The 21,207-nt window shown below is 41.5% G+C and overlaps 2 pseudogenes; both read right to left on the reverse strand.

Moving 5' to 3' along the window:
• The window catches only part of LOC120110063, a 4,602-nt pseudogene extending 974 nt beyond the window's left edge, over positions 1 to 3,628 (reverse strand).
• Positions 3,629 to 5,589: 1,961 nt separating this feature from the next.
• LOC120110064 lies at positions 5,590 to 11,448 on the reverse strand (annotated as a pseudogene).
• Between the last annotated feature and the right edge of the window lie 9,759 nt (positions 11,449 to 21,207).

Raw genomic sequence — 21,207 nt, forward strand, 5'->3', positions numbered from 1 at the left:
TCTTGTAATATCCTAACCATCCTTTCTCTCTTTATATCACCTATCCTTATGAGGTGAGGAAGATTCAATCCAATTCATCCATTATGCTCTTCTCCTTACCCTTAAATTGAACTCACTTCCCAAATCCTAGTTCTCTCCTCTCTTCTTCTAATCTTATCGGTCCAAAAAAAACACAAGTAAACAAACACACCCTTAAATCATTACCATCTATCTCTTCAATCCTTTCTTCATAGCCCTTAGGCAATAAAACATTGTTGCCTCAAATTCCATTATCCTTAGGACCTTTAGGCTTGAATTATAGTCCTCAAATCAATCCCTCTTCTCTCTATATAGCCCTAACTTTTCAAAAAAATGCAATCCAAGAAAAATGTTCTCCTATCATCTCAACTCTCTAGGTATGCCACCTCACCAATCTTTCCTCAAAGATTAATCAGTCAATTTTTCTCTCCTTGTCTTAGAATTCAGTGCAACCTCATCTTTCATTTAATTCTAACTTTAGAGTCTCTTATCTCTTTCTATAAATACCCCCCTCTCTTTTTTAAAAAATAAGAAATAATAAAAGGAACCCAATAGAATTAGGCTAGGATATGGAAAATAGAGAAAAACTTATTCAAACCTATCTATCTTCTCACCACATTCTTCATCAATTCTCTTACTAGCCATTGGCCAAAAAAGAAAGAACAAGCTTCAAAAAAATACCATGCACTTCACATCCCTCTCTCCTCTTCTTCTCCATCTCCTTCTTTTTTCTTTTCATTCTTTGTTTATTTTAGCCACTCTCATGATGGATTAAAAATCCTACCATTCTTTATGACCTTCTCATAGAAGAATTTCAGAATATATCAAAATGTCATATTTTCAAGCAAGTATTGTCTCAAAATTTATAAGCAAAATAAATTATTAAATTCCAATGAATCAGGAATTAATGAAAACCAATCCTGTGATCATAAGCATTAGATTTACCACATATGGAGTGCAATTTAGAAAACCCATGCAGACCTAACACTTTTTAGATTTATAAACAAATAAACCTTACCAAATATTTAAAGATGGGGAGGCTGAACTCTACCTAAAATACTAAAATCAAAATTTTAGGGTAGGCATTTGCCCTCTTCCAATCCCCTCCCCCATGAATGGGCACATGTATCAAGTTGACAATTTTTTTTCCTAAAAAAAGCTGATTTTTTGGAGCTAACAAAATCTCATTATAGTGACACCTATCTACACTCTTATTTCGTCAAATGGAATGAAGGATGAAACAACAGTTAGTAGCACTACTCAAACAATAAAGATACTGGTTTATTATATATGTCTTAGATTATTTTGTTATATTTTTATTTCTTTATCACATTCAGAGATGTAAATCTTCAAACTATATTGTATATTTTAGTTCAATTTACAATTTTCTTTGTAATTTTGGCATGTAACCATTCAAAGGTTTGTGACATAGCCACCAAGTCATGATTTTGTTTGGTTTGGCATGATCCACATTCTAGACTCTGCTCAATATTGTTCTTCTTTGATAACTATGGTTCATCAAAATTGTAATTGCAATAAATCTTATTTTTAAGGAAATGTGACCAAGCTTATGAACCTAATTATTATAGGAGTCTTAGGCAACGCTAGAAAGAGACGCAATTAATTTCATGCTTGTCATAGCAAGGATCCAATGATTTTATAAGCTGAGTTCAGTTATCAGTTGAGAAAGCTAAACCACTTGCTACCAGCATCAATAAATCATGTTCTATGAATTTTCTCAAGGATTTGGAAGACAAGGGGAAGAACAAGTTGGACATGAAACGAAATGCCCTCTCGTAAGTTATGTTCTCATTATTCTGCATCAAGTAGATACATTATTCTTGTTTCCTTGTTATGGGGGCAGCCCACCCTAAACCATGACCTCTAGGCGAAGGCAAATTCCAACCCAAGTCTCTTGGCACACCATCAAGAGACTCACCAGCAAGTTTGCTGTTGGCCTGAGATGTCCCCAGCCTCATTGGGGAAGAAAATCCAATGACCTTCGACGCTGTCATATGGATTCATTTCTCCTGGAGTCTCTTCCAAGAGGTGTGTGAAAGAGCCATCACCCAAGGGAGTTTATCATCATCTTCTCGTAGCCTCTCATTACAACGTATGAGTTCGATCTCTCAGCCTTCTCCACCTTCTCATCATCTTCTCCCCTCAACCATCAGCAACTCTTGCATGAATCCTTCTTGTAGTGGAGTGTTGAGGATCGGTGTCTAGAAGAGAGAGCCAGTCCTTCACAGAGCCTGACAACCAAAAAGAAACAGATGTTTGGAACTGAAACTACAACATAAAGCCACCTCAAATTTTCATACAACCCTATAACATTCAAAAAATGAACAGGATTTTTTTTGGGTAAATTGGATGTATTAAATGAACTAAACGATACATCCATGTGAGTTAGAAAATAAAATATTTAAAAAACTGAACAAGAAGGTCAGCAGGAGAAAACCCATTGAACAGAAAATTCTAAAAACTACAAATATATTACTGGTCTCCGCAACCAAAAGGTCATCCATCGTCATCCACTCTTGTTGAGCTTTTTGAAGTTCTGGATCCAAATTATAGCCCGCATCACCAGGGGAAGGCAGCAGGAATTCCTTATTGAAGACGAGGAAATAATATTATTTGCACCTCACCAGTATCTTGTAATTCATATTGGAGTGGTGTTCCGGACTGGAACATGCCATGATAGGAGGAAAAACGAGGCTTCCCTTTAGTTACTAACGCGGAGGAGATGGCAAGAGCTAGGTGTAGCTCTTAGAAATTTGGATCGTGAGAAATGGCTTGAATTGCAACACCATTGAAGGCTTTATACAGCTTGGCAACCATCAATCTATGAGAGTGAATCCGAGTGTTCACCCCCCCCAAAAAAAGAGTGAATCCAAGTGAGGATTTGGATTTCAAAACGGAAGAGGATAGAAGGAGCCTCTCCAGTCATAGTCACATTCCTAAAGTGGTAGATATCTACGAAGTATATCTGAGAAAATCTTCAACGTTAGTGAAGTAGATATGAAGTAAATCTTTTAGATTTGTTATGGTTAGATTTACACAATCTTATCCTAAAGGACACAATAATAAATTTGACATTGCAATTTTGAATTAGAAATGCAATGAATGTGAATAAAAAGGACGTTCTTAGAAGCAAACCTATAATGCCGAAGGAGGTTCATGATCCAAGTCTTTTTCGAAGATTTGGTTAGTCTTTGAAGAGGCTTTAGGGCTTTTATATTTATATTTATTTTGAAATAAATATTTATTGATTTTTGAGTCAATGCCTCAAAGATTAGTGAAGCTATTATTAGAGTACATTGGCCTCCTTTTATTGTCAACCAACACAGCTATCAGTCTAGAATCCAAACCTCTGATGATAAAGCCCGCTCCTTCCTTCTTACCACGATCCAGCACACATCCGTCAGGTTCATCTCAAGGAAACTCAGAGGTGAGGAGGAGGGGTCCCAACAGCAGCATACAATTCATCTTCCCCAGATACCCATCGGACGTGGATCGTATCCGTTCTCAGCGTCAACACCAAGCTCTCCTTGTTCACCCTCAGCAAATCCTTCGCCAGCGCCACCACCAGCAACCCAGCAATGCACCCCATTCACCCCAGGTCATCACTCCTCACGTTTTCTCTTAGCTTCAATCTGTTCACCACCATGGCCGAGACGGAGTGGGTGGCGCGGAAGATGCTGCAGTCGACCACCAAGAAGTCTACGTCGACCGGATGTATGCCGAGGCGGTCGAGAACGTCGGTGGCAATGGAGACGAGAACGGTCTCGACCTCGACGAGGGCGGCGGAGAGGGACTGCAGGTTAGGGCGGGGAGTGAGCTCATGCATGCTGTGGCCTGTGGGGCATGCTCGTGGCGCAGCCGACACCGGAGCGCTCCCGGACTTTGATCTGGAACTCGACCGACTCGGCGTTGAAGTGGCCCGAGAGGTAGGCATGCTCATGGAAGGTCGAGGCCGGGAAGCGGTACGACGCCGGGGCATGGTAGCAGGTGAAGTCCAGGAGGTAGACTGGGAGAGTTTTCTCAGACTTGAGGATGATGCATAGAATTAGTGCCAATATGAAAGTAGTTAAAAGGTAGGAAGTGGAAATGGATGGAGGAGATCAGGGTTTCGGCAACATTGGTCGGGCAAAATATAGGGAGCTCCATGACATAAGTATGACTGTCCTTTCTTTTAAGGCATAGGAGTAGCTGCGGATGTTGTGAGAATCCCTCCATGCGTGTGTTTAGCCCTACATCAGTTATTTACCGAATAGATTTTGGATACTTATACAATATCAAGAAACTTAAATAATACCTTCTTGCTAGCCATTTTTCTAAGTTATTATATATGCTATCATGCTTAGGATGTGAGGATGGAGGTGAGTTTATATAAATTAATTAATTACATGGGGTAGTGGCGGGTGCTGAAAGAAATGGGCCTATAAATTGGCATGACCGGCAGGGAGATTTCATCGTTAACACTCACCCGAGAAACCACCAGCCTTGGAGGCTGAATAGATATTTGTTTTTTTTCAAAAAAAAAGAAATTACGAAGGGATCAATCTACCTTCATAGCCAAGCTAGATTTGTTGCTTCGCTTTGGCCCTCACGGCACATAGGAGCTCCCACCCCCGGGTTTCCTCAAGCTCAATTTCGATGGGTCGATCTTGGATGGAGGTACATGGGATGGTGCAAGTTTTGTTATTCGAGACTTGTCTGCCAGGATTGTGACTGCTGAAGACAGTCAACTCTACCTTGTGGGCTAGTGACGGAAAGTTGCCCTTCGCACTCTGAGGCATTCTATTTTTTTTACTTTATTGGATGCATCCGTACTCGTCAGGTATGATTCACCTACCTTAGCGTGAAAAAAAAAAAAGTCCCTCACAAAGTTTCTAACTTCAAGGAGGATTACTTTGTCCAAAATTTTCTTTAGGCCCTTGCTATTACATAGGGTTGCACCCATCGCATTCACTGGTGCCGGAGCTCCGATCCGTACGTATAATATAGAAACCATTTAATTCTCATCAGGAAGGGAGAATTCTTATTTTGTTCATTAGACTAATGGCAGTGGGATACCAGCTTCTACCAAACCCAAGCGAAGGTGCTCAATTTTGAACTGCATTCTGCTTGCACAACCACCAGATTTCCTAGCTAGAGCAACCTCCTCAGATAAACCAGCCTCAACAGAAAGGGGAATTATTGGACTGCAGTCTAGAGAGAAATATAGATAATTTATCTGAAATGAAAAATTTATAAGCTTCTCATGCACAATATGAAGCAGATCCACATGGGTCATCACGCAGTAGGAATTCTCTATTTCGCTCAAAGATTACTTGGCATTAAAAAAGAGTAGGCTACCATGAAGATGATGTCAAGATTGCAAGGCAACCTGATAAGCATTGGCCAACGTGGCCAATGGTCCAAAGTCATTGGACATGGAAATCTCCTCCTTGAATTAATGACCAGCGATCTCCATCGAAGCAATCGACTGGATTGTCCTGATTATGGCCTGCAGATACCCTAAATACCCAATTAATTCCCTGATGAAGCAAAAGCAATAGGAAAAAAAGATATCAAATGCAGGGGAGATGGAAATGCCTCTCTCCAAAACATGAGATAACTATGTCCGCAGACCAAAATTTGACCAATGTATGAGAAAGTTTAAGAGCTACAAGTTATTGGAGGGAGAGAGATGGGATTGACAAAAGTCTCTTAGTATTTCAGAAACTACATTTTAGCGCACAGGCCAGGTTGAATTGAATGCCGACTTTTGATTTTGGGTCATCTCCAGGCTCCAGAAGACTCAAACAAGAGACCGGTGCAGGCTGTAGCTGGCTCAGCTTCAATCTTTTTTGTGGGGGAGCTGTATTTCTTAGTGATGAACCTGAAACAAGTATGATTCAAATATAATTAGGCATTATCAAGCATTTAGCTGGATGGGCGTTAATCCAGAGTTTCTGGGTGTACAAGGTAAGTTCAATGCAGAAATTAATTACAGAAAAAAATCTTTTTAAGACTATTAAGTCTCATTTTGTGTTAGTGTATTGACAATGTAGACAACTAATAGCGCACATGACCACAGTTACAAGAGTGGCAAGAAAGATTATGGTCGGTAACCACCTGAAGAAATCCCTCCATAATAATTCAACATTAGCCAGTTCTTCCATTATCTGCTGCAGCACCAGTCTTTGGGTTGAGGAGGCAGATATTCTCTGTAATAAAAATTAATTTACGTCATATACACTAAAGTTGGGCAACCTTCATAATTTTAAATAAAGAGGTGTTTCTTGAAAAACTGGAATGATGATATCGAGCTGTTGTTTTATCTTTACGCCTCATCCAGACTTGGAAATAAGTAGGCGTCCAACAAAACATACCTTGTTGCAGTCTTTTTCATCTCCTCGTATGAAACGTGGAGAAAGGCATCCAATCGCTACCCATGGTGATTTTGCAGGAGAATTAGCACCATAGATACTATCCGATACTATCCCTCTCTTTGGTTGGGCACGGCATTCCATCTGCCAAACTTTTTCAGTCTTCTAAGGCTTCAGTCTCGCACCCCACAAGTGAAGCACTTTGGGGCAGGTTTCCCATCCTGAATGAAACATCACACAATTAGCTCAAAACTACTGTATATGTTCATGAAAAAATTGCTTCGATGACTGCATGATGGTATTGCATTTGGCTATGTTCCTATGAGACAGAGAAAAACCTAAAATCCAGATAAAACCAGATGCACGATAAAATTGACATGATCTAAAGCAGGAATAATAAAGAGACAAATGACAACAGTCCCAAGATAAAAGAATCTGTACCACTATGAAATGTACCAAGTTTTTCACTTTCCAGAATAACGATAAAAAAGCATGCCATATAGATGATTCTGTAACATAATTTTATAGGATATTTTTGTTCAGAAAAAAGCCTTGATTGGATTATTTCACTGCACAAGTTAATTGGTAACAAAGATGAGGGCTGAGCTCATCTGGCGATATCATACGAGATTTTCTGATGATATAGTTATGTGAATCTATCCACTGACATCTGTTTCCATGAAGCTAACTGACAGGGCGTTTCTGCACCATTGACTCCACTCACATCAAGTACCAGATGATATTGAACTTAATTTTGCTTCCGAAGGACTTGAACTTCAGAGAAGGTTGCATGGTTATCCAGGATCCATTTCCTATTTTTCTTCACAGGTATCCCGACATATAAGCTCATCGGACCACAAGTGTTCTTTTTCATACGTAGAAAAGTCACAAGCCTAATAAGACAGAAAATAGTTTTTTTAATCATTTATGTTTTGGTTAGATAAATTCGATATACAACAGTTGCCTTTCATGGTTCATATATCATAAAATTCCTATCAACCATTAGGTTCAGACATCACATCCATAACATTGTTCAGCATCAATCAGCCACAGATCTTAGTCATCTAAACAACAATATTCAAATGTATAGGAAACTGAATAAATAATTTGTTTAAGGTATCCAAATTGAAAGAAGTTAATGTCAGTGTCAAGGCGGGTAGTGAAAACTACGAGGATTGACAAGCAACATCATGGATGTAGAAAACAAAAACAGTTCCAACATGCATGTAATGAAGTCCTAAAATCAGAGTCCAATGTGCTTTGGGAAAAAAAAGAGCGATCATTGTATGGTCTGCAGAGAACCAGCACTTTATACAGAATTTAGTGATACTGATGATTCACCATATCAAAATATAAAGCAGACTCAACAGCTCCTGCCCCCAAAAGTACAAAACTACCATTTAAAGTTCAAGGTTATAAGGGAATACAATATTCAAATTAAATGTAGCATCTCCAAAGGCACACTCATATGACCTTTTCCTACAAAATCAAAGTACAATAACGTTAAGCTGCATGCACATTCAGATAATAATTAAGGTGCTTAAAACATCAGCATCACCTGGCCACCGCAACCTAAATACACAAGTAGAAGGAAGTTGCCATGCCACCTACATAGTCATATGCTTTATGCTTCAGACTTCTAGCTATATTAATCCATGAATTGTTCATAGCCATGCAATGCAATCAAAGGACCCTCCACACCAACCCCCCCTCCCCCCTTCCTTTCCTTTCCTTTCTTGTGGACTGGTAGGGTGGTGATATGTGTTCTTTTACAATATAAGTTTGCTAACAAGCACAAATCAGAGTCAGAATCTCACAAGAAACTGATTTTTATCTGATATTAATAATTCAATTCAAATTACTAATTTGCTTTTAATTCAGTTAAGGTTCTTGTAGAATTTGTTTCAAAAATTTTAACATAAAAAATATACTGGACCTCATCATATTGATCAACTTGATGGAACATGCTTTTACATAGTTTTATATACAAAAAAACATAGTGTGCATATGTACATGTGTTGCAGACATGACAAGAATTTCAGAAAACCAGCCCACCATAACTAAATTAAACCCAGCTTAGCATACTTATGGATCAGATAAAAATACCAAGCATTTCTGGTTATTACGTAATTTTTTTGTAGGAATATATGTGTAGAAAGAGTGTAAGGGAAACCCTATCATGGTGGCCTGCTCATGTTGGTGAGAATTCTAGGTGCGTACACTGCCCTCAATTTCACATACTCCACATTATCATTCCTCAAGTTCCAATATATCGAAGGCCAGATCACAAGACAGCTTTAGCCATTTATTGACAGGACCAGAAAACCCTTGGGAACCTAAATATACCTTTTGCATTATCAAGGCCTAAAAGGAGTAAATCCCAAGATTCACTTTAAAGGTGTTCCTCTGATCTAGTAAATCAATTAATAACTCAAAAAGGACTCAGAACAAGGACATATTTGGATTTATTTTTTCACTCAAAACAGGAGTTAGTTTCCTAATCATCAGTTATTCTCCTACAGAAACCAGAGGAAAAACAGAGAGACTAAGATATGACTGCTGAATCATTGGGTCTTCCTGACATAAGAAGAAAGCAGTCTTCACTGTATGGTCCGTCGCTTTAGTATTTGGACTCGAATTTGCTAATCTAGATGCACCACCAAGCTTATTTGACAACCTATCTAATGTTTTAAGCCCAATCTTCACCTCAAAGTAGAATTTCCTGGTGGCATGTTCTTTTACTTATCAATGATCAAAGAAAGGCTGCTTCTTGGTTTTGATATGCCTTTTTATGCTGAAATATCATGCCAACTTTTGTCATTAAAGTAGTTTGTGCTTGTTGTCCGCTCTCTCTTGGGAATACATAACACGCTCTGGCAGGTTGATCATCACCAGCCTTCATGAAATTTCCTATAACAGAGGATCAGAGAGGCCTGAGAGTGGGAATTATCTGTCACATGAAAGGAAACTGAAATTGGAAGAACTGGCCTCTTCAACTTGTCATAGTACATTAATTAATAAGTATCTAAGGGCATTTGCATCACTCTAGGAATTGCACAACCCGCACTCTGCCAAAAAGGAAAAAGAGTTGCACACATTCTAAGAAAATTGGCATTCAAATGCTAGGAATCAATTTGCCATAATTCAGTAATATGAGATACCTCTATTCCAAATTAAAGAAAAGAAAAGCACATCATTAGTAGGAGGGTCAGTAATTTGGTGATACTATCAACCATGTTAAATTTATGAATGATTCACTAGGTTTACAAGCATTTCAATTATTAATTATCAGCACTACAACCAGATGTTTGTTATGAGCGTATTTTAGTTGTGTAATGGCCCAGGGCAAGTAGCCAATCATCAAGGTGGACAAGCAAATAATTGTAAAGATTTCTTTTTCAGAAAAGAGAGCCCCATCGGAGTACTTGCTGGTAATTTCGTAATGGCTTCTCCCAAATACTTGCAAAGATTATCGCTCTCATGTCAATGTGATCTTGAACAATCACCAATTCCTTTTATCCCTCCTTGTGTTGTAATAAATTCCGGATTTCTATGTGAATTTGGAAATTTGGCCACTTATAATCTCAGAGTTGCTTCCCAAGGAAATCACAAATGCTGTGAAAGAAAAATTTTAACTTCCACTCAAAGCAAAGGATATTCCAACAACACTTATTTTAGATAGGAATATTGTTTTTTTCAAAATGAATCAATACTCTACCTATTCCATATTCCATATTTTTCTTAGTTCTTCCTACTCTGCCTTGGCTTGCCTATAAGTGCCAGGTTTCAATTTTGTTCCACTCCTGATTCATTTCTAATTTAAACTCACTTCCTTTTGCTTAAGAAAAAAATTACAAATTTGAGATGGCAGAACAAACCAGCAACTGGAAAACAAAAGTAAACAAGAATATGAGATGATAGGGCAAACCTGAGACATGGTCGGCGCCAGCTTGAGCCCCAGGTCGACCAAGTTCGGAATCTCCCCAGGATCGACATCACCTCTCGACGGCAGCCCCTTAATCTGGTCCAGCGCCTCGATCGTCTTCCTCACCGCCACCCCCTGCACCTTCTCCCTGAATCCCCCGTAATTCGACGGCATCTGCTCCAACTCGAACGGCAAGTCATCCATATGGTACAGCGTGCTCCCCCCAGAAGTACTTCACCTCCACCCCCTCCTCCTCCATCGCCTTCGCCACCCGCTCCTCCGCCCGCACCTCGTCATGCGACGCCTCCCGGTGGGCATACACGGCGTCGGCGCCGACAGCGCGGGCAAACTCCACCAGGACGGTCTCCGGGCGGCCGATCCGAACGACGAGGTCGGAGCCGCGGGCGCGGAGGCTGCGGCGGAGGTCGGCGACGGACTGGAGGAGGAAGGTGGCGCGGTAGGGGCCGGTCTTGTCGAAGCCGGAGGAGGACTTGCCGTAGTCGCGGGGGTCGAAGAGGTAGACGGGGAGGAGGGAGAAGGGAGTCATTGGAGGCGGCGTTGAGGGCCTCGTTGTCGTGAACGCGGAGATCGGCGCGGAACCAGACGACGGTGCAGCGGCGGCCGGCGGCGGAATGGGAAGGGTCGGCGGGGCGGCGGCGGAGGAGGGGGGAGGGGGAATGGAGGGGGAGTTGGCGATGCTGGAGGGGGTGGAGGCTTTGAAGGAGGGTTTGGGGGAAGTGGAGGAGAGGGAGAGGTGGGAGAGGGAGGAGATCTGGGAGGGGATTTTGAGGTGGGAGAAGGGGGAGAGGGAGGGTTTCTTGGTGGAGGAGTGGAGTTGAGGGGAGAGGAAGGAGGAGAGGGAGAGGGAGAGGGAGAGGGAAATAGAGGCAATGGGGAGGGTCTTGGTGAGCTCTAGAGGCTGTTGCTGTTGGTCTTCTGGGGATTGGGACTGGAGGACAGGCGTTTCAAGGGTTTGGGATGGGGAGTTGGGCTCCATGGATTGACCGGAAGAGAGTAAGAGATGAGGAGGAGATCGGGGAGGAAGGAGGGAAGACGTGGTGATGTTTTGCTACATGGATAGATTTATTTGGTGTTTAGGGTGCCCGTATAGAATCCATACCAACCGCTAAGAAGAGTGGCACGTGTAGATATGTATAATAAGGAAGTGCATGCTTAGAGCCGCCTACCTCAATCCACCAACCCAGAGAAATTATTAGATTCTATGGCGAAAATACATCCGGACCATGAGATGATCTTTTAAACCAAACATATTTACAAGTTAAAAGGTCTCCTATGTAGCTAATCATTCCAGAAATACTTTGAGATGATAGAACGCTTCAAAATTTATTATTTTTTTAATTTTTTTAAGATATATCTGTATTAGAATTATATGAATCATCCGTTTCAGTAAAAAAAGAAAGACAGAAAGAAATTATTAAATGGACCTAAGATGTTGGAATGGAGTAATTACATATTTAAAAAAATAGTAATTTTATTCTAGATTCATGATGGGTATGATCTATCTAATAATATCTCTGAATTAAGGGTTCATGAAGGAGATTAGGGAATCAGAGCCACCGAATATGGATCCGCGGGTTCCTTGTCATTGTCTTCGGTCATACAGTTGTACGAGGCCCCCTTGTGTAAGATGGAATGCATGAAAATGAATTAAATTTTCAAAATTATTGTCATCTTTCACATTTCTTTCTTATATGATTAGGTTTGCTAAGACGTACAACAATAAGTTGAGAAAGCTGTATGGAAAGTTTAAAATACTAAGTTGACACTATTCCTCTGGCAAATTGCTAACATATGGTGGCAAACTGTTCTTAATGGTTATGGTCCAGTTGATACATTAGTGGTTATGGTTGAGGATCATGTCACAAATCTCCTAGTTTCTCCCAAGGTTGGAAATGTATAGAAAATGGATGCGGGCAAGTTCTAATATGTAGGATGAGATGAGGATAAGGTTTAATATGCAAGCAAAAATATGATGCTTTATAAAGCCTCTCGTGAGTTTAAGATAAAACTCAATCTTATGAATATTTGGCTCATAGACATTGAATTCAATTGGGTTGAGGATCATGTCCAAGTTTTGTTGGCCCATTGCACCTCTAATGTTATGTGCAATGGTGAGACTTCGCCCTTAAGTAGGCCAAGCAGAGACATGAGCAGCATTTGCTTGCTTCAGAGATGAGCCACTTACAGAGACATGAGCCTAAAGCAAGTTTCTTCAACTTCTCCCTAAATCCATTTTCGGGCTTTTGCTTACTTCAGCAGCATTTGCAGACAAATCAACAGAAGCGTATGTTTATATGAAAGGCATTTTTAAAATAGCACCTAATGAAATGTCAAACACGGTCTTATTTACAATTACATTCTAGAATTAAAAAACTTTGACATTTAAGAACTACTCTTTTTAAAGTGTTTTCAAATCTTTGAGATTCTCTTCTCCTATACAATTTCAGACTCCATCTTAATAGGTATACACGAAGAATACCAAACCAAAATATAATTTTATGTTATAGAAAAAATATAATAAAATATATATGTATACAAATATGAATATTAGCCGAATCTTTAAATCCCTAAATCCATTACCCCTCTTAGCTGGAACAAGATCAGGACTCGCAATCACCTATTGCCCTTAATCCAAATTGATCGTGTGGCTGTCCTCATCACAGTGATCCAAGGTCTCCGGACAATGCTTTAGGGAGCATTCTTTACCTAGCATTCACACCAAGATTTGTTAATACTTTCAATATTAAAAATCAGACTACCGGCTGATTTTTTTTTTGATAACAAAAGAAAAAAAATAAAAAAAAATTACTTTTACTTTTATTAAAAATATAGTTTTTTATCCAACCCCCCCCCCCCCCCCCCCCCCCTTCTTCAATGACTTCCTTTGCCATCTCACCATCTTCCTTCTCAGTCCCATGAGCTTTTCCCTCCTCCACCAGTGCCCAAAGACTCATGCGTATCAGAGGAGCCAATCGAAGAAGATCAGGTACTGACAGAAATCGTCAGAGCTTCGGCATCTGTCGTATTATCCAACATATTATTATTAAAAAATAGATTTTCTGTTTTTATTTAGAAAAAAAAGTAGGAGCAATACCTAATAATAGCTTTTTTTTTTTTTTTTTTTTTTTTTGAGCCGGAGGCTGGCTAATGTTACGTTCTTGCTTCAAGATGGGCCGGATGTAGTTGGACTATCATTCTGTGGGTCCTGTGGGCTAGTCTGGGGCTAAGATGTGGGCTCCCTTTACCCCCTCTCGTCCGTATGGCACTCCTACTGTTTTGTTCAGAATTTTTTTTAAAAAAAAAAATAATATTATCCTATTTTTTGATAAGAAAAATATCAAAAGCCATGAGGTACATGCCGATGGCCCGATAGGCCACTCTCACCACCCAGACTGAGGCACATAGCTGAGAGAAGGCTGGGTCCAGCAACCGACCAAACACAATCCATTAAGGCAATTGCATGGCCCATAATTAGGCACAAGTAATATGGGCTCATTAGCCCATCCTGTTGCAACAACGCATTACAACAACGCATGGGGAAGCAAATTCAGCAAGCTTCGATCAAGATCTACAAGTCCGGCGTGAGGATTTTCCCCCGGTTATAGCTCAATACATCATGGCGCATGCAGAGGGCATCCTCTTTATTAGGGTTTAGATGTTTCTTCTCTCCATCACCAAAAAGAGGAAAAAAAAATAGCAATCGACATCCCCCCACAATTGATGCTTCCTCAAGCATCAATCCCCTGTTACGCCTCGTCAAGTATCAGTCCCAAGCATCGTCACTCCAGCGGACACCATGCAAAACCGATCTCAGGGAAGTAGAGGAGGCGGCCACAAATGGAGATAGGCAAGAAAACAGATAGGTGGAGATGGAAGCTATAAGTGGTGAAATATACTTCAAAAACAAAAAAGATAGCCTACGATCTGGAAAGACAAGGTACGAAGCAAATGACCCATCCTTGGAGCTTCTCTCTGTCACATTTTATATATAATTTCTTTTTTGTGATGAACATGTACAGTAGTTGTGAGTTCACAAATGGTTCGAGCATGACGATTAAATAAATTAGTTTGAAGAAAAAGGATTGTTGCTGCCAAATTCGGACCAAGGCAGGAGTACAGCTCGAATTACCCTGAGGTCGGTTGGAGACGAGCTGAGCAGTCTGGTTGAGGCGTCGAGTGCTGGTCTCCTCCGCTGGGTGGCTTACAAGAAGTCTACTTTTCAGAGAGTTTTTGGCAGAGAATCCTACGATACCTAAGTCAAAACAACAGAACAACAATATAAAAAGAAAAGGGTTTCAGCAGAGTATGGTCTCTGTGAGTAATATTGTATGCATGTATTGCCTATCACGTACTGCGCTTTGCGTAGCTCAGGTCCCCCAAATTGCCATCTTATATAGGAAAGCTAGTTTTGTCGCTATTTGGGTTGATGTGGCATACAATGATGGCCAGGCAATGGATGGCCAGGTAATAGCTGGTGGTATGGCCACGGCATGGGGGTCAGTCCGCTTGGGCGGTGTGCGGTGCAGGCGTGGTGCTGCGACTGCGAGCTGGCAAGACTATCAGTTATTAGAGCCGTCAGCCGTTGTAGATGCGTGCTAATTGTTCTCCTTGGCTGGCGGCTCCTCGACTGGTCTGCTCTTTAGCTGAGGCCAAAATCATTCGCCTCGATTTATATTCGAGATCAAGGAGGTTAGTCCGGTCCAAGGTGGAGGTGTAATATTTCTTCCAACACTTGCCCTCCACTTACGAGGCTGAACTGCACTTCGGTTTGGGCGATGGAAGTCGAGCAGTTACCTCGATCGAGGGCGAGACCTTTGTTAGCGGTGTTAATTGCGTCAATCGGTCTTCCCGAAGCATCGAAGTATCCGAGCCATCCCGTGACATCATCATTGTGAGCGACTCTGAAATGTTATAAATGCAGCGATCCGGCGATCAACAATGCCATACCCCAGGCTAACATATGGCTTGATCTGCTCGGGTAGCTGGACCGACGCTTTGATCGGGGCGTCCATGCCCTTATATAAGGGTGTCCCCAACTTTCAGGCTCCACCTTTCGTTCCATGTGCTCCTCCATCCGAGTGCTCGAGCGTTCAGACCACCGTGTGGTGCTTCAGCGAAGTCTTTTGTTCTCGGCTCCAAAATCCTCTGTGTTTCTCCATTTTCGGTGGGTTCTCACTCCTTGGCGGCTCGGCCCTTTTCTTGTCTTCTTCTTTCTTTTTTCATTCTTCTTCATCTTCCTTGCCATGAGCGATCGTAAGATTAACGTCTCAGAGGGTGTCGGTCGTCGGACCATTCTCTCCAGGCTCGGCAGTCGTCACCTTCGGCTGAGTTTAAGGTCCAACCGAGCCAGGACCACGAGGTGTCCGTCCTCACATAAGAGGAAAAGGACCTCGTTCGAGCTCAACACTTTATTCCTTCCGAGTTCGTCTTCAAGCTCGCCGGTCCTAGTGATCGGTTTACTCGACCTCCACCTTCTCGGCTCGGCCTATACGAGAAAACTCGGAGGGGCAGGCTAAGATTGCCTCTCCATCCTTTCTTCATCCAGCTGATGAGGACTTATAGCCTTATCCCGATCCAACTAGTACCGAACTCCTGGCTGGTCTTTGTCGCCTTTCTTTCTCTTTATTTTCTCTGGGGTATCCAGGCCTCGATTTTCCTCTTCCGGAGGTGCTTTATTCTGAAGAAGCATCTTCAGAATAGCAATTGGTGGTACTTTTCTCCTTAGAAGGATCGCCAGCTGATTTGAGGTACTCCCTCTTCCATCCACGGGTGGAAAGGGAGGTTTTTCTTTGTCCACCCCAAGCAGCCATGGGAGTTCAAGACCGCATAGAGGGCACCCAAAACTGACCTGAGTCGGCCCCCGAGGCTGTCTGGTGATGATCAAAGAGCCTTGAATAGGCTTCTAGAATCTCGATCCAAGATTCCTATCTTGCAGGAGTTGTTGTTTGAGGAGACTCTAATTAACGTCTGTTCGAGCCTGGCCAACCCTCTAGGTAAGCTTCTCATGAACTCTTCCTCTATCATCTCGTTGCATTCCTTTCTGACCTCGTTCCTGATTTTGCAGTTCTTATCGCCATGAAGTTCGATCTCTCGCATATTCGCAAGAGGAGGAAGGTGAAAAAGAGGCCAGTTGCGGTCGCTGAGGGCAAAGCTCCTCCGAAGGAGAGGCTGAGGGGGGAGCCTCGTCGGCTGTTGTCACTGAAGCTGCTGAGGAGGTCGGGCTCCCTCAGAAGAAAAGGCCGAGGAGGGAATCCTCTTCAGTTGTTGCCGCTGAAGCTGCCGCGGAGGTCGGGGTCCCTCAGAAGAAAAGGCTGAGGAGGGAATCCTCTTCGGTTGTTGCCGCCGAAGCTGCCACTGAGATCAAGGTACCTCAAAAGAAAAGGCAAAGGGGGAGTCCTCCTCGATGGCAGCCGCTGAAACTGCCACTGTAGCTACCCCTGATGATGCAAATAATGGCATGACTACAAAAGAACCCGTTCAAATTCCAACTGGGCCGGTTACAAGAGCACGAGCTAAAGTGTTCAAGGAGACACTAAACGGGCTGGTTAAAAAAGTTTGGGCTCAAGCAAATTTGTGGAGGTCCATTGAAGTTGATGAACATGTTCCACAAGGCTGGAATTCTATAATTCAAGCTGTGGAATAATCCAGAAGAAATCCTCAAAAATTGCAGCACAATTGGCGTGTTATTGGGGCTTAGTTTCCATCCTTGGTTGCTTTCCCATTTTGACTCATCAAGGAGAGTAAGTGGCTACAATTTCGAGCAACCTTTTCAAGACAGCTTATTTACTTTCCTTATTTGATATTTTAGGTTCATAATTTCGGTTTTGTAAGAAGAAAGGAATCAGAAAATTCCTTGTTTCCTTTTTAGTTGTTTAGGCGAATTTAAGGCAGCCTATTTCGGGGTTTTCTTTTTTCACAGCTGCAAATTCATGGACCTTTTGTATTTAAAAAGCCTTTGGCTTATTCAAAGAGGCAGATCATATTTTTCAGAAAATTGGTGAGTTTTTATTCTCTTTGGTTCTTTGAAGGACTATTCGAACTTATCGAAATTTTTCGTGGCGTTCATCATCGACTTATCAAGCGGATTCCCACTACCGTTTGTGGCGTCTTCCTTATACCAAGGTTCTTGTTTCGCATTAAACAATGGGTTGAGGTCAAATATACCAAGGTTCTTATTTTTGTTGAAGCAACGGGTCGAGGTCTCCCAACCAAACCTGATCGTGGGCATTCTTGGGTTTCCCTATTGTTTGACGGGTCTCGTTATTCTTGACAGAGTTCGCATCATTTGGTATCAGAGCCAAGGATTTCTCGTCTTAGGTTTGCCTATCCCATTTAAATTTAGTTTCTTTTTTTTTATCTGGCCGAATCTGTTGTAGCCGAATTGGTTTTAGTCCTAAGTTCGAATTTTGTTGTTTTCTTGTGCCTTAATTCCGTGTTCTTTAGCTTTCCAAATTTGGTTTGACATATCACAGTTTAGCCGAATTTCTTTCTTTACCCATTTCGATCGTAATTTGTTTGTTCTAATTTTAATTGTTGTTTTCTTGTGCCTTAATTCCGTGTTCTTTAGCTTTCCAAATTCGGTTTGACATATCACAGTTTAGCCGAATTTCTTTCTTTACCCATTTCGATCGTAATTTGTTTGTTCTAATTTTAATTTAAAATCTTGTTCTGTTATTAACGAAAGAAAGAATCTGATCATCATAAAAAAAAAAAGGAGTAAAAAGTCTCGACAAAAATTTTTTTCATTTGATTTCACCCATTTTGGTTCCAATAAGCCCGAAAATCATCTCACCCCAAATACCAAAAAAAATTTCGTGAAAATTTTGCTAAATTGTGCTTCTGAAAATCTAATCACCCATATCCCTTGTTTTCTTACTTTTGAACTTGAATTTCCTTGGTGAGTTTTTGGTGAATTGTTGCTGGAAAGAGGATTATCGAGTGGAAAAAGGCAAGAGTGAAATCATGTCTCACAATAGTGTCGAAGGTGCTATGGGAGTTGCTGATCCAAAGCTGTTTATGGAGGCGATGATGGGTGAGATGAGGCGTATAATAAGGATGGAGTTAGAGCAGATTCATGAGCGGATGGATCGGATGGAGAATACTCATTTGGAGCAGCCACAAAACGCCCCTAATTTGCGTAGGAGGGAAAGAGTCCAACATCGAGGAGTGAGAGATGAAGATGAAGAGTATTATGGGGCTGGTTTTGATGAAGAAGAAGATCGAGATTCGGTTGTTGGTAATAGAAGATATGGAGGGCGGTTAGAGAAGATAGGTTTAAAGAAGATAGAAATTGGGAAGATAACAACTTGGGTAGTATTAAGATGAAAATTCCAGCGTTTCAAGGAAGAACGACCCCGAGGCTTATCTTGAGTGGGAGAAAAAGGTAGAGTTAGTGTTCGATTACCGCAACTACTCCAAAATGAAGAAGGTAAAACTTGCTGCCATTGAATTTTCTGACTATACTATTGTGTGGTGGGATCAGTTAGTGTTGAACAGACGGCAAAATAGGGAACGATCGGTAGAGACGTGGGAAGAGATGAAAATAATGATGAGGAAGCGGTTTGTGCCCAGCCATTACCACTAGAAGTTGTATAATAAATTGCAAATGCTCAGACAAGGTAACCGGAGTGTGGAGGATTTTTATCAAGATATGGAGATTGCTATGATCCGGGCTAATATCGAAGAAGACCGAGAGGCTACTATGGCTAGGTTCTTGAATGGCTTGAATCAAGAAATTGATGATGGGGTGGAGATGCAGCATTATGTGGAATTGGAGGATATGGTGCACATGGCCATCAAGGTAAAGCAACAACTCAAGAGGAGGGGTGGTACACGTTCATCCCATAATTCGGATTTTTTCCCATGGAAACCGAGTTATGTGAAGAAAGAGGAGAAACCAGCTGCAAAACCCAAATTCGAGCCAAAACAAGAGACAACCAACCATGGCACTCAAGGTAAATCTAACCCTTCCACTTCTCGAAACCGTGACATTAAGTGTTTTAAATGTCAAGGCAGGGGTCACATAGCAAGTCAATGCCCGAACAAAAGAGTCATGGTGATAAGGGGTAATGGAGAGATTGAAACCGACGACGAGTCCGATACCGACTCTATGCCACCATTGGAGGACGTGGATGATGAAGAATATGCAGTCCAAGGTGAATTGTTGGTGTCAAGAAGACTCCTAAGCTTGCAAGCAAAAGAAGTTGAAGAAGTGCAGTGGAAGAACATCTTTCATACTAGGTGCTATGTCAAAGACGAGGTATGTAGTATGATTGTTGATGAAGGAAGTTGTACTCATGTTGCAAGTACAATCTTGGTGGAGAAATTAGGACTGCCCATACTGAAACATCCTAGGCCGTACAAGTTTCAATGGCAGAATGATACTGGCGAGGTAAAGGTGAATAAGCAGATTTTGGTTTCATTCCGCATCGGAAAATATGAAGATGAAGTTTTGTGTGATGTAGTTCCGATGCAAGCTGGACGTTTACTATTAGGCCGACCGTGGCAATTCGATCGGAGAGTTAAGCATGATGGCTTCACCAACAAATACTCGTTCGTGCTGAACCAAAAATCCATCATTCTTATACCGATGACACCGAAACAAGTTTATGACGATCAAGTAAGGTTGCAAAAAGAGAGTAATCAAAAGAAAGAGAGTGAGCAAAAGAAAAAGAGTGAAAATCGGAGAGTGGCCCAGCAAAATAAGAGAGAAAAAGAAAATCAAAATTCAGCCATTGAGAGAAATTTAGAGAAAAAACAAAAGAAATTCTATGCAAAAGTGAGTGAGATTAAGCGAGCAATGTTTTCAAATCAGCCGATGATTGTACTTTTGTACAAGGAGGCATTTTTAAACACTAACGAACTTGACCCTGCTTTGCCTAGCTCTATTGTTTCTCTTTTGCAGGAATTTGAGGATGTCTTTCCCAAGAAAACACCACATGGATTACCACCAATTCGAGGGATTGAACATCAAATTGACTTTGTTTCTGGTGCGACAATTCCAAACCGACCAGCCTATAGGAGCAATCCCTGGGAGACAAAGGAGCTTCAACGGCAGGTAAGTGAGTTGTTGGAGAAGGGGTACGTGAGGGAGAGCATGAGTCTGTGCACCGTTCCAGTTTTACTTGTACCTAAGAAGGATGGGTGTGGAGAATGTGCGTTGATTGCCGAGCCATCAATAACATAACGGTAACGTATCCTCATCCTATTCCTCGCTTAGATGATATGTATACGGGGCAGCCTTAAACTACCCGACTTATGACAAGGAGTTGTATGCATTGGTTCGAGCTTTGGAGACATGGCAGCACTACCTATGGCCTAAGGAGTTCGTGATTCACACCGATCATGAGTCCTTGAAACACTTGAAGGGCCAACATAAGCTAAATAAAAGGCATGCTCGTTGGATAGAGTTCATTGAAACGTTTCCATATGTCATCTAGTATAAGCAAGGTAAGGAGAATGTGGTCGCCGACGCACTTTCTCGCAGGTATGCATTACTCTCTACACTTTATGCAAAATTGCTTAGATTTAAACACATTAAAAGTTTATACATTGATGACCATGAATTTTGTGAAGAGTACCAGGCTTGTGAGGAAAACGCTTGTGGTAAGTTCTTTAGACATGATGGGTTCTTGTTTTGAGAAAATAAGTTATGTGTGCCAACTGTTCTTTGAGGGACTTGTTAGTGCAGGAATCCCATGGAGGGGGATTAATGGGACATTTTGGAGTAGCTAAAACCTTAGCTGTTTTGCAGGAACACTTCTATTGGCCACACATGAAACAAGTTGTTGAGCGGATTTGTGGTAGATGTGTTACATGTAGGCAAGCTAAATCCAGAGTGCAGCCCAACGGTGATGATTTGAGGGCAAA

This window comes from Phoenix dactylifera, chromosome 3, assembly GCF_009389715.1.
Source record: "Phoenix dactylifera cultivar Barhee BC4 chromosome 3, palm_55x_up_171113_PBpolish2nd_filt_p, whole genome shotgun sequence".
Taxonomy (NCBI): Eukaryota; Viridiplantae; Streptophyta; class Magnoliopsida; order Arecales; family Arecaceae; genus Phoenix; species Phoenix dactylifera.